This window comes from Rhinopithecus bieti, unplaced genomic scaffold, assembly GCF_001698545.2.
Source record: "Rhinopithecus bieti isolate Rb0 unplaced genomic scaffold, ASM169854v2 scaffold_61117, whole genome shotgun sequence".
In the NCBI taxonomy this organism is placed as follows: Eukaryota; Metazoa; Chordata; class Mammalia; order Primates; family Cercopithecidae; genus Rhinopithecus; species Rhinopithecus bieti.
The window spans coordinates 2218455-2236213 of NW_016824934.1; positions in this window are offsets into that span (position 1 = coordinate 2218455).

Here is a 17759-nt window from a genome sequence, read left to right on the forward strand (position 1 = left end):
CCTGGTAAGCCTCGTCTAGCTACTCTTTTGCTCTCTCAGACACCAATCTGTCAGGATACCCAGTAAGAACCCACTTCTTATTTATCTGAGAGAATACAAGCAGTCAGAAGAGAACTTCCACATTCTCACAGCACCATCGTCACCCGTGTATCTGCCTCTGTACCTCACATGCTGCCTTCCCCCCATTACCGTGGATGAACTGTCCCTGCTCTTATCCAAAAACAACCCCTCCACTTATATATTAGATACCATCCCTTTTTCCTATGCAAGGCCTCTGCTGCACTAATAAGCTCTCCTCTCTCCTGCATCATCATCACTTTTTCCTCTCTCTACTGGATTGTTTATATCAACACATCAACAACTTGTAATATTTCTTCTATTTCGAAAAATGCTTTCTTGACTCTATGACCCCTCCAGCTACTACACCATTTATCTGCTCCATTTTATAGCAAATCTCCTCTCAAGAATGGGTTATCCTTGCTGCCTGTTCTCCCATCCCCTCCTGAACTCACTCCAGCCAGGCTGTTGTCCTTATCACTCCACCAAAACTTTTCTTGTCAAGGTTACCAATGAATCTCATGTTGCTAAATCCATTGGCCAATTTCCAGTCCTCATCTTACTTGACCCAGCAGCTTTTGACACAGGTGACCACTCCATCCTTCTTTACTTGGCTTCTAGGATTCCACTTGGTCTCCTTTTACTATGTTGGTCACGCCCTTGCAGACCCTGTGCTGGTTTTTCTATGTCTCCTCAAGCTCTGAGCTGTGACACAGCCCTGGAAAGTGTCCAGGACCTCTTCTCTATCCACAGTCATCCCCTCTCATAGCTTTAATTATCATCTGTATAATGATGACTCCCAGAACTCTAGAATCACATATCCAACTGCAAACACAGTGTCTCCATTTGGATATAAACAGGACTCAAACCTAGTATGTCCAAAGAAGAGCTTCTGATTCCACCATCCTTGCCAAGCTGTGCATCCTCCATCCTTCCCTATGTCAGTCAATGGCAACTCCATCCTTCCAGCATCTAGGCCAAAAGCCTTGGAGTCATCCTTGATCTCTTGATCTCTCTCTGGCTCTTTCTTCACTTATGAATTACCAGCAAAGTCTGTCAGTTCTGCCTTTAAAATTGATCCAGAATCCAACCACTTTATATCATCTCCATTACTACCACCAACATCCAAGTCACCACTATCTCTCATCTTTGTTTCCTATAGTAGCCTTGACTGGGGACCTCAACTGGGGCTATGATCAGAACACCAACATGTAGCCTCTTCACAGTGGCCTGAGCTTCCTCACAACATTGTGGCTGGTCTAAGGGCAAGTTTTTTTGTTTTCTGTTTTTCTCGCCAAGGCTGGAGAGAAATGGCATGATCATAGCTCACTGCAACCTCAAACTCCTGGGCTCAAGCGACCCTCCTGGTTTAGCTTCCTGAGTAGCTGGGACTACAGGTGCCTTTTCTGACCTAGAACTACTAAGTGACAGATACTACATTAAGCACTGAAGACATAAAGATGAGTAAGAAATAGTTCTTGGGTTCAAGGAGTTTATAGACTTGAAGGGGAGATGGTCAAGGGAACTCCATGTGTTAGAACTTAACATTCTAAATGCTGTTACAGAATTAAGCAGAGGGTACTTTGGGAAATGAGGTGAAGGGGGATAAATTGGCTGGGGATTTGAATTGGAATTACACTACGGAGGAGGAAGAAGGAGCTTCTGCATGATGAAAGCTGTACTTATGCTAGGCAAAGAGGTTAAAGAGACAGCTATGAGGTTAACAATGGACAGACCATGGGATGAATCAGAACAAATTCAAATCCTCCCTCTTAGACATTCTAGTTAAACATGGGGAAATTAAGTAATCTCTCTGATCCTGTTTCCTCATTTATAGATTGAGAATTACTCTTCAGACTTGAGAAAATTATCACAGTGTCTAACACTTCATAGGCATCCCATAAATGATGATTTTATAAAAATTAGTTGATTCAAATTGTCTGATGTAGGTTTTTTTTTGCAGTTTTTTTTTCTTTCATGAGCCCTATTCCAATAGGTCCAAACAATCTCCAGAGTTTTCATTTAAGAAATGAAAGTAGAAATTTTGGGGGCAGAGAAGCAGAAAGATTACTTTTCTCCAGCTTCATTACTTTTCTTCATCTTCATTATCAAAGCTGCAAAGACTGATTTGCAATATCTTCTTGCCTTTATTTCCAATGCAAAAACTCCTTGCAGCAGGCCTTGTATTTGATTCTGGGGCTAATCTGGGAATGTTGTCCCAGGATATGGACTGGCAGATGCGGCAATATCCGGGTCATATTACCTTCTGTGTTAGCTGGGGCAGACAGAGAGAAAGGAAAAAAAGTGGAAATAAAAGGTTTCTTTTTAATTCGATGTTGAAAGTCTATGCTGCCGAGAATAAAGCACATAACATCTGGTCCCTGCCTTAAGATTCTTATATTTAAGCGGGAGATTGAAACCTAATAATCTTGTGTCCAGAGTTGGTTCTTTCCGGTGGGTTCGTGGTCTCACCGACTTCAAGAATGCAGCCACGGACCTTCGTGGTGAGCGTTACAGTTCTTAAAGATGGCATGGACCCAAAGAGTGAACAGCAGCAAGATTTATTGTGAAGAACAAAAGAACACAGTCCCACAAAGTGGGAGGGGACTTAAGCAGGTTGCCCCTGTTGGCTGGGGTGGCCCAGCTTTTATTCCTTTATTTGTCCTTACCCATGTCCTGCTGATTGGTCCATTTTACAGAGTGCTGATTGGTCCATGTCACAGAGTGCTGATTGGTCCATTTTATAATCCTCTAGCTAGCTATAGAGTGCTATTTGATGGATTTTTACAGAGCCCTGATTGGTGCATTTTACAAACCTCTAGCTAGCTACAGAGTGCTGATTGGTGTGTTTCTACAGAGCGCTGATTGGTGTGTTTTACAATCCCTTTGTAAGACAGAAAAGTTCTCCAAGTCCCCACTGGACCCAGGAAGTCCAGCTGGCTTCACTTCTCAATCTGAGTTAGAATCATAGGATATAATCAAGTGCTTCAAATGGCAGAATGGAAGATAGAGACACAGAGGCAGGGTAAAGGTGGGAGACCCCTATCCCTGCTGCAGTGGCAGAGGAGCCCCTAGCCTGTTTTACCAAGTCTGGCACTGCCAGGGCAGATGGTGCCTCTATACAATCACCTACATTTTTTCTCAGCTGTTCATTCCAAGACTGCAACTTTCTAGAAAGGAAGTCTCAGCTGGGCCTTAAAGCCATTAGGCCAGATCCACCAGAAGGCCTGCCCCACATGCTTTGAGGATTAGCATTGGTCTTATTTAACAATCTGATTAATGTTTTGATAATTTAACAGTTTTGTATGCTTTTTGGAGGGCTTTCGAGAGAAGCGACCTTGGCAGACAAAGCCACATTTTCTTTCGTTCTTAGAGGGATGCATTTTCTGATCCTATTAATGAGAAACACCCTTCCTGTCTGTGCTTGGCCAAGTGAGTAAGAAGAGGCTTTCCCGCAGTTGGGAGGGGGTGAAGGATCCCCAGCAGCTGAGCCAGTGAGGGGTGGGGAGGTGGGAGCTGAGCACAGGAAAGCAGCAGCCGTGTCCTTAGCCCCATCACACCAGTGCCATGCAGGTTTCCAGCTGTAGCTCTACCAGGCAGTGTGGTGCTGCAAAAGGTGCTTCAGGCGCTGCATGCAGACACCAATTTCCTAAGTTGCCTTGGACTAGGCTCTTCCTTTCCCTGACACTCAATTTCTTCCTATTTCAAATGGTCATGGCAGTCCTTATCTTACCTGCCTTCATGACTGATGAGCCAACCCATTCATCAGCAGTATACAAGAGATTCCTAAATCATTGGGGAAAGGGAAGGAAGTTAAAATTAGACCTAATTTGAAGATTCCATGTAACCTAAGGACAAGAAATGCAAGGAGCTGCAAAAGCCCCTTTGCATGATGCGGTGTGCTTTCCAGGGAAAGACACAACTACCTTTCTCCTTCCAAATCCAGACCCAGTGGAGTGACAGTCAGAAGTGCAGGCTCCTAGGTTGGGTAAATGGAGTTTGAAGTTTTGCTCCATCACTGCCTGGCTGTGTGCCCCTGGGTGCCAGTTAGTTGGCCTCCCTGAGGCTCTTGATCTATAAATGGGTACAATAATAGCAATACCTTTATTCTTTGTAAAGTTACCAAGACAATTAAATGAGATAAAAAGCAGGCAGTCCCCCTTGGCATAGTTCAAGTAAGCGTGCATTTTAGTTATCGTGGTTTAGTTCAATAACCCTGGTCCTCAACAACATACTTCGAATTTCAGTAACCATGTGCATTACCTGTGAGTAAGCACATAAGAGTACAAACTTCTCTGCTAGCTCTCCAATCCATAAATCTCTGTGTAGATGACACAGGCACATCATGATCAGTGACCAATTATATCACTTACTGTGCATCTGCTATTCAGTTAATGCACAGACAGCAAAGCATGTAGCTGTGTTGCCTCTTGTGTCCCAATAATGAACTCACATGATATTTTACAGAAAAGGATACTCCAAAGAGAGAACTGGACAAGAAAGATGAAAGTGCAGCAAAGAAAAAAAAAGTTATAATAATGGAAGTAAAATTTTAAGCCAACATTGAAGGAGTTTATAGAATAAATGACCATGGGAATATTGACTTTGCCATTATTTGAAAGACTCTGTATGCAGCTGAAGAAACTCAGTGAAGCTGAATTTAGTGACATAAATGAGAGTGGTTGTGATGGCATATACTGACTGCTCTATAAATGTTTGTTATTAGAAAACAATTAGTGGGTGGGGGGAGGGGAAGTATTCACATTCATGCAGAAAGTTCCAGAGAATCAGATTTTCACCACTATCTAAATAAATGAATTCAATCCTAAATTGTGCAGTACAGAGAATTTGTGTTGGCTGCTAGTATAAAGAATTGAACATCAAAGCCATTATTGGTCAGCAGACCTCTATGCCCAGCGGACGCTTCAGAGGACCACCTATCTGTGGGCTCCCACTTCCTCCTCACCAGAATTAATTGTTCTCATCTTAATGAGACACCAAGGAGTTAATTATTTGTAATAATATGAGCCCAACCTCTTTAAGGACCAACCACACAGCAGATCAGGCCAGCCGCATAATCTGTGGGACCTGGTGTAAAATGAAACTGTGAGGCTCCTTGACCAAAAATTGTTCAGAATTTTAAGATGGTGACTGTAGAGCATTAAGCCAAGTGCAGGCCCATCTGAGGGTGGGGCCCTGTACTGTCTGGGCTTCATGTCCTTGAAGCTGGCCCTGCAACAAATCCAGGATCTCCTCCTAGCTTGGGCAGGGCACATCAACTCACCACTCATACATCTGAACTCCTCAGTGCACCTGGGACTCAGGGACAGGGGAGGAAGGGAGGCATCAGGCTAACAGCAGCGTGGAAGAAGGCTTGCTGGCAGGACCTGCGTGTGTGCCCTCAGGGGAAGCCCACCACCCCCGGATGGAAATGTTCAACACAGTCTGTGTTTATCCCACCCCATCGTCATGCAGCGTGACTAAGACTTGCCTGCAACTCTACACTGGGTGTGCGCAGGAGGAATCAGCCTCGCCATGACAATATTTATTTCACTGTTGCCCTGGGGAGCTCTACATTCTGAGAATGGCAGGCTTTATTTTTCTTGATCTTTACCCTCAGGAGCAGCTTCTTTTGTCCACTGAGAGTGTTCTGGTTTGAGACAAGAATGGGGTGCACCCCAATGGGAGAACACCCAGGGAGACCCAATACCTTCAAACTTTTACTGTGTCCAAGAATGGCAAGGGGAAGAGGATACTTATGCTCATTCCATTTGCCAAAGAGCATTGAGCTCGTGAGTGTTTTGTGTCTCCTCCAAGCTCTTTGAGAGGAGAGCAGGGTCCACACCTTGTCTTTCATCTCTGCCCCTCAGCCTCTGGGCCATATGAAGGTGCTCAGTCTACAGAACAGAAGAGGAGGGGAGGAAGGGAGGCCAGGAGGTCACCCTCTTATGCTAAGTACTTTGGGCCTTAGGATTTGGGCTAGAGGGTGGTGAGTGACCAGGGCCCGGGAGAATCTGCTCTTCCTGAGACCCATTCATCCTTAGCTCCTCAAGGCAGACCCCGCTGGCCCGGAATTCAGGTGTTGACTTTTGCCAAATACTTTAAGAGGAATAAGCACTTAACAGCTTTGTGAAGTTCCCACAGAGGCACCAAGGTTTTCCTAAGGATTCAGTCTGTCATGAGTGCATAACACCTCAGAAAACTCTGCTTTTGAGGGTGATGTCCCAAAAAAGCCACATAAGACAGGGAGATGAGCCTCCTGTTCGCAGGAGCCTAGAAAACATAATGTCCTTTTGCTGCATGTAGATACTTCTATTCCCTTCACATTCTATCCCCTTCTATTCCCTTTGTGGCAATACATTTCCTCTGATGTGATTTCTGTATGTCAAACCCATCAACATACAGTATTGGAATTATTGTACAGGTTTTACTTTGATAACATAAACTGATATATCTAACTTACATAAAGGAGGCATAACAAAGAAAGTATAAATTTTGTTATAAATTGAAATACTATTTTATTCTATGTAATACATATGTTATATATTGTCATATATGTCATGTGTTAAATGTCAATGGTGTATATCTTATATATTAATAATATATTTCACATATATACCATACCATTTCACATACCATATATGTGAAATATATTAATAGATATGATAGTAGTTCATTGATTTAAGTTACTTAGAGATAACTTGGATTTCCTTTTTCCAGAGTTTCAAATATCTTCTGTCCTGATCAGTGCCTTGATGTCACAGGCACCCACTGAAGAAGAGAGGTTTAGTTTTTCAGCTGGTGGCTTTATCAGATCACTAGCCATTCTATCCCATTTTAAGGTGACACAATTACATAATAGCATATGTCAACAAATTATCATTTGCTCTTTATCTTTGCAAATAGTTTACCACGTACTCATTTCATCTGTAAGGAAGATTAGCTGCAAAGTACTTCATGTCTTTACAGACGGGGCAGGTAATGGAACACATATGCACAGCAGCCAGTGTCTCGGGGGTGACCACAACAATCGCAGCCATCTCCATGGTTTTAGCCAATTTACAGAACTGAGTAGTAGACAGAACTTGCTACAGGACCAACTTGATACTCTTTCCTTTCTTTCTTTCTTTCTTTCTCTCTGGATGCAGTGGCACAATTTCGGTTCACTGCAACCTCTGCCTCCCAGGCTCAAGTAATCCTCCCACCTTAGCCTCCTGAGTAGCTGGGACTACAGGCCCGCACCACCATGCCTGGCTAATTTTTGTATTTAGTAGAGATGGGGTTTTGCCGTGTTGGCCAGACTATTCTCAAACTCCTGACCTCAAGTGATCCTTCCACCTTGGCCTCCCAAAGTGCTGGGATTACAGGTGTGAGCCATCGCGCACCACACCTGGCAGATGCTCTACTACTTTCTGTCATGACTTTACTTACAAGTTTTCCGGTTTGGAGGGGTTGGGGGATTTTATTCAAACAAGGCACTTAGTATCCATAATTCCCAACCTATCCCCCACCTCCACCCACCCCACTACTTCTGAAATTTGTTTTCTCCACTGTTATCACTCATCTCAAATTAGAGATATCCTCTACATACAGAAAGAGGAGCAGACTCTCGGTGGCCTCTCCAGTATCACCCCCTCCATTGCTTCCTGGTGAATAGTGCCTACCTCCCATCATGAAGGTTCCATGCAGCAGTCTGGGCCTGGACATGTGACCCAGTCCTGGTCAGTGGGACCTGAGAAGAAGTAGGCTTGGGGCTTCTGGGAAAGATTTCCCTCTTCAAAAGAATAGCAAGGGGAAACGACAATTCCCACACTTGGATGTGGAGCCTGGTGACTAAGAAAATGCACAGACCGAGGATGATGGAGCAGGGAAATGGCAAGAGCCTGGGTCTTTAATGTTGTACCAAGTCTCTGCAGTCCCCACTCCTGCTCCTGCCCTGCCTCTACACTTCTTGCTGCGTGAACTCCTAAATGCCCATGTTGTTCAAGATGCTTTTGGCTTTGCATTTTGTTTTTTTGTTTGTTTGGCTTTGTTTGAGATGGCGTCTCACTCTGTCGCCCAGGCTGTAGTGCAGTGGCGTAATCTTGGCTCACTGCACTCTACCTCCCAGGTTCAAGTGATTCTTATGCCTCAGCCTCCTGAGTAGCTGGGACTACAGGCGCGTGCCACCATGCCTGGCTAATGTTTTGTATTTTTAGTAGAGATGGGTTTCGCCATGTTGCCCAAGCTGGTCTCAAACTCCTAACCTCAGGTGATCCATCCACCTCAGCCTCACAAAGTGCTGGGATTACAGGCATAACCACCACACCTGGCCTTGCATTTTATTTTAAGAGCATCCCTCCCAACGAAGAGCATTCACTAATTAACAACATAAAGAGTAGATGAAGGACCTTGTATTGGGTACTAACAGGGGGATTTAAAGGAAACAGAAAACATTTCTTTCTTTCAATGAGATCATAATCTATTGAGATAAATAAAATATACCTGCAAGTGCAACATGAGAACGACTGCCCAGTGTCACATGTTCATGTGCAAAGTGCCACATAGTATAGGCTAAATAGCAATGGCAAAAATATCTGCAGTATTGACTTAGGTTATCCATTTTCATCAGAATGTTTTCACACTATCAACACTATTAAGACAGCACCAAAGAAAAATTAAATATAAAATGCAACTCCCGGTTCTTGCATGAATCTGCTTGAAAGTTGACATTGCTATCTTTGAAATCACCTACTCTGATATTGTTTCAGGAAGTGCTGGGACATAAAATAGTTCTCAGAAATAGAAATTCACCCATAAGGCCTACTGAACACATACACTGTTGCTGATGTCAGATTTGCAAGCACTTTCTCTATTTAAGAATTTATTGCCATCAGACTCATGATCTCCACCTGACATGTAGGGAGTACATCATAGGTACCTTCATGGTTTTGTTTTTTTGTTTGTTTGTTTGTTTGTTTTTGAGATGGAGTCTTGCTCTGTCACCCAGGCTGGAGTGCAGTGGTGCAAACTCGGCTCACTGCAGCCTCCGCCTCTCGGGTTCAAGCAATTCTCCTGCCTCAGCCTCCTGAGTAGCTGGGATTACAGGCGCATGCCACCACACCCGGCTAATTTTTTGTATCTTTAGTAGAGACGGGTTTTCACTGTGTTAGCCAGGATGGTCTCTATCTCTTGACCTCGTGATCCGCCCGCCTCTGCCTCCCAAAGTGTTGGGATTACAGGTGTGAGCCACCGCACCCGGCCCCTTCATGGTTTTTCAAACTTGATCTGTGGCTGAGTGGTTAGTCAATGTTAGCACAAATGCAAGTTTGATGATCAAAACTAATAATTTCATAGATTTCCATTTTCCTGGAGGCCACCTCTATTAGGTGTGCTGTGGAAATGGTAACATAGTTGCAGGTTTGTGTTACACAGAAGCAATTATGGTGACAGCTTTGGCTCAAGCTGTCAAAGTTTGGTGAAACAAGCCTCATTTGACCTTACCATCTTCCCAGAAATACCATGAAATAGTACTATGACCTAAATTCCCCTAGAGGAGTTGCAAGGAGACTGGCTGCTGGAGGGCAGCTCTACACCAAAGAGCAACAGGACTTGACCGGATCCCTGTCTGGTGGAGGAGGAAGTGAGAATAACAGGAGGTGTTTTATGGATGCTGGTATTTACACTGTGGGCACACAGCCTAGAAGGGGACTCAACTGTAGAACACAAGACCCACGTGAACTCCAGAATCTTCCACAGATCCCTTCTTCCTGTTGCCTCAATTTCAAGCCCCTCACCCCAGCTTTCTGTCTGCCCCACCTTTAATCCCATTTATCTCTCCCACTCATCCTCTGGAGGGGCATGTTCATTCCTGCTTACCTGCCTGTGCTCACGGGGTGTCCCCTGTCTGGAATGTCCTCTCGCATCCCATTTTCCTTCTTATTTTTTTTTTTTTTGAGACAGGATCTCACTCTGTTGCCCAGGCTAGAGTGTAGTGATGCAAATACGGCTCACTGCAGCCTCAATCTCCGAGGTTCAAGCAATCCTCCCGTCTCAGCCTTCTGAGTAGTCATGACTAGAGGCATGCACTACCACACCCAGGTAATTTGTTGATTTTTTGTAGAGATGAGGTCTCACTGTGTTGCCCAGGCTGGTCTTGAACTCCTGACCTCAAGCAATCCTCCCACGTCCCAAAGTGTTGGGATTACAGGGGTGAGCCACCATACCTGGCCCCATTTTTCTTCTGCATCTCTACTCTTTGCCTTTTCTTCACTGCCTAGTTGAAGCCCCTGGCTTACAGAACTATCCTGGCTCTCATTGAACTCTCTCTTCTCATAATAATAGTAATTATCATGTATTGAGCATGAAGGGCATGCCTGGCAATTTACACACACGATTGATTGATCATCCTTGCAGTGTTCTTTGCAGGTAAGTAATCTGAAGAAGTTGAGGTCCTAAGAAGTTTCATGTGACTTGCAAGAAATCATGCAGGTAAAAAGTGGCTGAGCCCAGATTCCCAGCAGGTCTCTCTGGCTCTAGTTGTTCCCATTCCTCTACCCTGCCTCACTGCACAAGCTTCAGGGCTAATATGCAAACAGCTTTGCCCATATGGAGAGAGAAGAAATAGAAGTTTCGCCTCACAGAGTGCTAAATGCTCCTAAGTCATAGGCATACATTGTGCTGTAGTAGAGAGCGTGGGTGTGGGGGTGGGTTCTGGAAATGAAAGTCCATTGTGATGGGATGGGGTTTTTCTACTCTCCATATGCTGCTTCCATCCCTCCCCACCTTGGAACCCTCCCCACCTTGGAACCCTCCCCACCTTGGAACCCTCCCCACCTTGGAACCCTCCCCACCTTGGTACACACTGTGGAAAGGGCCCTTGGTAACGTAACTCAAGGAATGAGACAATTGGAGCTCTTTAGCAAAATGATGCTCAGGTTGTCTTGCAGATGTTCCAACTCTATGAACTAAAGACCCGAACCTACTCAGAAAAGAATGAGATGGAAGTGAAAGGCTGACAGCATTTATCAAAGCTAGGGAGAGGCTGTTGGATGCAAGGATTAGGAGACAAAGAGTTAAAGTGAAGAGACTCCATAGACAGTAATGACTTGGTTCCTCAGGATAGACAGAGGGACAGCCCATGGGGCTACCCAAAGAGCCATGATCAAAGAAAGAATCTGCTAATCTTCCACGCATTCTCAACAGAGGCTGAATAGGCAGGGGAGCTACTCCTGAGTTCTCATTCTAGTACAGGCTGTGGGTGAAAGCTCTACCTGAAAAAGAAGAGTTGTTCGTTTGTTTGAACTGTTTTATATTTAGTTTAAGTGTCAGGAAAAATTGTCCTAGAGTTGAAAATGGGCAAAAGAGATGACTGGGTGTCCTTCGAGTGGGCAGTGCATGTAACTGAGTGGACCATCTAGGGATCCTCTGAGCCAGTAGGGGATTGCTCCTTTGTCTGTCTGTTGATTAAAATTAACAGCTCTGTAGAGGTAGAAGTTAAGTGGTAGAAAATTTTTAGATGCCAATGATTTGAATCTATAGGAGTCAAATAAAATTTTTCCAATAACAGTTATTCCCTCCTCGGTTAATAAAATGATCTCCAACATTGCGTTGATAAAATGAACACAACATCATTACACTTTGTTGTGTTACAGGATAATAACCAGTTTTGCAAATATTTAGCAAATTTGGCTCAGAGTTCTGATTTCATGTGTGTGTGTGTGCATATAACAATATATACAGGACGCGCCAGTGCTGAGGGGTTGGTGCAGCTGCTGGAGCCGTGTAGAAAACAGAAGCGCCAAAAGAGGCAAACTGAAATGAAGACAAATGATCATCTATATGCTGATCATTTTGATAAGACCAAAACCTGTCAAAAAATACTACCCTGAAAACTTCATAAATACTATCGTGTGAAGAACCATCTGTTTATCTTCAGTTTATCATCAGACATCTTAGGGAGGTTTGATAAAGAACAGCAGGAGATGAAAGCGATCGTCATGGCAGACAGGAGGGAGGACTAGATTGCAGCTCCCACTCAGAGGGACAGAGTGGCACGCAGAGGCTTGCATCATGAATTTTTGCTCCAGAACTATTGCAGGAATAAACCAGGAAACCCAAGAGCACCCACAGACCCTCTGAAGGAAGCAGACTACTCCTGTAGAACCCAGGAGACACCCCAAAGATTGTGAGTGCCCAAACTGTGGAAGTGGGAAAGGGGGATCCTCTGCCTCTGAACACACACCCCGACTAGGGAAACAAGGTCTAGTTTGCAGGAGAAGATTCTGACCTTACCTGGAGTTGAGTCAATTTAGAGAGCCGAGTGAAATGCAGGGGCAGAGGAAGCAGCAAGAAAGGCCCTGGGAGCTCACTGGGTACCCAAGCAGGCCATTCGTCCCCAGCACCACAGGGATCCTTTGGGAGGGCAGCCAGAGGCGTGGGGAAGATGCCACAGGGAAAAGGAAATCTCCAGCTGAACTTTGTAACAATTGTAACTGGTCCAGAAGCCTCCTGGCCAGAACTTTGGGGAGGGCACGAATTTCGTGTACAGACTCTACAGGCGGGAGAAGAACTAAAGCCCTTCTCTTTCCCAGCTGGGAGGCGGATAGCCTGGGGCAAGTTCTCAGCACTGCTCGCCCACTGCCTGCAAACAGACTCAGTGCTGTTAGGGGTGGCATGGTGGGAGTCAGACCAACCCTTCGGATTGTATGGGAGCTGGGTGAGGCCTGTGACTGCCAGTTTTCTTCCACTTCCCTGACAACCTGCATGACTAAGCAAAGGCAGCCATAATCCTCCTAGGTACACAACTCCACTGACCTGGGAACCTTACCCCCATCCCTGAGAGCAGCCACAGCAAGACCCACTCAAGGAGAGTCTGAGCTTAGACATGCCTAGCCTTGCCCCAACCTGATGGTCCTTCCCTACCAACCCTGGTAGCTGAAGACAAAGGGCATATACTCTTGGGAGTTCTAGGGCCCCACCCACCGCTGGTTCCTCTCTATACTTTTCACAGCTGATGCTTTCTGGAATGTGACACCTCTCGGTAGGAGGCCAACCAGCACAATAATAGAGCATTAAACCACCAAGGTTAAGAACACTCACAGAGTACATTTCACCCCGTTGCCACCTACACCAAAACAGGTGCTTGTATCCTCGGCTGAGAGACCCATAGACGGTTCACATCACAGGACGCCGTGTGCAGACAACCCCTGGTACCAGCCCAGAGCCTGGTAGACTTGCTGCGTGGCTAGACCCAGAAGAGAGATGACAGTCACTACAGCTCACATAGAATACACATTCTATTCAATGGAACTTTCCCCAAGATAGACAATATAATAGGCCACAAAAGGAGCCTCAATCAATTTAAGAAAATTGAAATTATATCAAACACTCTCTCTGACCACAGTGGAATAAAAGTGGAAATCAACTCCAAAAGGAACCTTCAAAACCATGCAAATACATGGAAATTAAATAACCTGCTTCTAGATGATCATTGGGTCAAAACTGAAATCAAGATGGAAATTTAAAAATTTGGCACAGTGAATGACAATAGTGACAAAACTTATCAAAACCTTAAGAGAAAAGTTCATAGCCCTAAATGCCTGCATCAAAAAGACTGAAAGAGCACAAACTGACATTCTAAGGTCACATCTCAAGGAACTAGAGAAACAAGAACAAACCAAATCCAAACCCAGCAGAAGAAAGGAAATAACCAAGATCAGAGCAGAACTAAATGAAATTGAAACAATTTGATGAGTTGAAAAAGTTGTCAAATGAAAAAAAAACACACAAAAGATAAATGAAAGAAAAAGCTGGTTCTTTTAAAAGATAAATAAAACTGATAGACCATAAGCAAGATTACAAACAAGAAAAGAAAAAAAGTGAAAAGAAGAGAGAAAAATCCAAATAACATCAATAAGAAATGAAACGGGAGATGTTACAACTGACACCACAGAAGTACAAAAGATCATTCAAGACTACTATGAACACCTTTACACACATAAACTAGAAAACCTAGAAGAGATGGATAAATTCCTGGGAAAATACAACCCTCCTAGCTTAAATCAGGAAGAATTAGATATCCTGAATAGACCAATAACAAGCAGCAAGATTGAAATGGTAATTTAAAAATTACCAACACAAAAAAAGTCCAGGACCAGACGTATTTACAGCAGAATTCTACCAGACATTCAAATAAGAATTGATACCAATCTTTTCGACAATATTCTACAAGATAGAGAAAGAGGGAACCCTCCCTAATTCATTATATGAAGCTGGCATCACACTAATACCAAAACCAGGAAAGGACATAACCAAAAGAGAAAACCACAGGCCTGATGAACATAAATGCTAAAATCATTAACAAAATACTAGCTAACTGAATCCAACAACATATCAAAAAGATAATTTACCATGATCAAGTGGGTTTCACACCAGGGATGCAGGGATGGCTTAACATATGCAAGTCAATAAATGTGATACACCACATAAACAGAATTAAAACAAAATCACATGATCATCTCAATAGATGCAGAAAAAGCATTTGACAAAATCCAGCATCCCTTTATGATTAAAACTCTCAGCAAAATCGGCATACAAGGGACATAACACAATGTAATAAAAGCCATCTATAACAAACCCACAGCTAACATAATACTGAATGGGGAAAAGTTGAAAGCATTCCCTCTGAGAAGTGGAACAAAACAAGGATGCCCACTCTCACCACTCCTCTTCAACATAGTACTGGAAGTCCTAGCCAGAGCAATCAGACAAGAGAAAGAAATAAAGGGCATCCAAATCGGTAAAGAGAAAGTCAAACTGTCACTCTTTGCTGATAATATGATCGTTTACCTTGAAAACCCTAAAGCCTTCTCCAGAAAGCTCCTAAAATTGATAATAGAATTCAGCAAAGTTTCCAGATACAAGATTAATGTACACACGCCAGTAGCTCTTCTATACCCCAACAGCAACCAAGCAGAGAATCAAATCAAGAACTCAACCCCTTTTAAAACAGCTGCCAAAAAATAAAATAAAATAAAATACTTAGGAATATCCCTAATGAAGGATTCAAAAGACCTCTACAAGGAAAACCCTGCTGAAAGAAATCATAGATGACATAAACAAATGGAAACACATCCCATGTTCATAGATGGGTAGAATCAATACTGTGTAAATGACCATACTGCCAAAAACAATCTACAAATTCAATCCAGTTCTCATCAAAATACCACCATCATTCTTGACAGAATTAGAAAAAGCAATTCTAAAATTCATGTGGAACAAAAAAAGAGCCCGCGTAGCCAAAGCGAGACTAAGCAAAAAGAAGAAGTCTGGAGGCATCACACTACCTGATTTCAAACTATACTATAAGGCCACAGTCAACAAAACACCATGGTACTGCTATAAAAATAGGCACATAGACCAATGGAACAGAATAGAGAACCCAGAAATAAACCCAAATACTTACAGCCAGATCTTTGACACAGCAAACAAAACATAAAGTGGGGAAGGACACCCTTTTCAACAAATGGTGCTGGGATAATTGGCTAGCCACATGTAGAAGAATGAAACTGGATCCTCATCTCTCACCTTATACAAAAATCAACTCAAGATGGATTGAAAACTTAAATCTAAGACTAGAAACTATAAAAATTCTAGAAAATAACATTGGAAAAACCCTTCTAGGCATTGGCTTAGGCAAATATTTTATGACCAATAACTCAAAAGCAAATGCAACAAAAACAAAGATAAATAGCTGGGACTTAATTAAACTAAAGAGCTTTTGCACGGCAAAAGAAACAATCACCAGAGTAAACACACAACCCACAGAGTGAGAGAAAAATCTTCACAATCTATACATCTGACAAAGGACTAATATTCAGAAGCTGCAACAAACTCAAACAAATCAGCAAGAAATAAACAAACAATCCCATCAAAAAGTGGGCTAAGGACATGAATAGACAATTCTCAAAAGAAGATATACAGATGGTCAACAGACATGTGAAAAAATGCTTGACATCACTAATGATCAGGGAAAGGGAAATGGAAATCAAAACGACCAATGCAATACCACCTTACTCCTGCAAGAATGGCCATAATAAAAAAATCAAAAAACAGTAGATGTTGGCATGAATGCGGTGATGAGGTAATACTTCTACACTGCTGGTGGGAATGTAAACTACTACAGCCATGGTGGAAAACAGTGTGGAGATTCCTTAAAGAACTAAAAGTAGAACTACCATTTCATCCAGCAATCCCACTACTGGGTATCTACCCAGAGGAAAAGAAGTCATTATACAAAAAAGATATTTGCACATGCATATTTATAGCAGCACAATTCACAATTGCAAAATCATGGAACCAATCCAAACGTCCATCAATCAATGAATGGATAAAGAAACTGTGGTATATACATACAATGGACTACTACTCAGCCATTAAAAGGAATGCATTGCTGGCATTTGCAGTGACCTGGATGAGATTGGAGACTATTATTCTAAGTGAAGTAACTCAGGAATGCAAAACCAAACATTGTGTATTCTCACCGATATGTGGGAGCTAAGCTATGAGGACACAAAGACATTAGAATGATAGATGGACTTTGGGGACTTGGGGGGAATTGTGGGAGGGGCGACAGACAAAAGACTACAAATAGGGTTCAGTGTGTACTGCTTGGGTGATGGGTGCACCAAAATCTCACAAATCACCACTAAAGAACTTACTCATGTAACCGAACATCACCTGTACCCCAATAACCTATGGGAAAATAAAAAATATTTTAAAAAATATACACATACACCAGTTCTTTACATCCTGCTTTGAATCAGTTTTCACATCTTACTAGCTCTTTAATTTAATATGTTAAACAAAATATTTAACACATGCTCATTTTGTTTCTGTATAAGGATCAGTGTGTTTGGCTAGCTGAGAGCATCTAGTGATGACTTCTGCTTCACTTTCTGCCCACTGGTGATGGCATAATCCTGAGCTCACAAATGGCAGTGGATGCAGGGCCTCTTATTTTTCTCTTTCAGCTGTCATACCTCAATATCTATGGGAATAATCAAGAAATCTTTATACTTCGAGTACCTTCCCAATGCATTTTTAACTATTTTCTCCCTCTCAAACTATCTGTGATAAAGAACCAGTATTTTTTATCTCCAATCCACTGCAGAATAACATTTTTGTCAAATACAATAAAAGTGAATTACTAGAAAAATAATCATATGCTCAGATTTCACAACAATGTCAAATTGTTATAGAAGCTGTTAAATGCTAACTCTGAATTTGTATACTTATCTCATGGTTACAGACAGTTTTAGGGCTGACACCAGTCTGCAGTTCACATTTTGAGAAGTACTGCTTTATTAAAAGTGCAGAAAAGACTTAAATTCCCTGGGCCAACTTGTCCTATAAAATCCCACCAGACCAAAAAGGCCCAGGTCTACACGGTTCTTTCCTGAGGTTGTGCAGCTTTCATTAAGTAGTACAGAGTATGGGAGGGGCAAGGGCTGAATCTCCAAATGTCTCAATCTCTTCCTTGTTCTGAACCAATGGCCCTTCTAGGCTTAGACTTTTGCAAGGAGGGTCCCCCATGAACATTCTAACTCTTCCAACTTTTCTCCTCCAAATCTAGTTTCTTGTCTTTTATTCATCTTAGTCTCCATATTAAGTAGAAAATAGGTCTAGCTCCAGTAATAAAGACCAAAATAAGAATGGCTTAA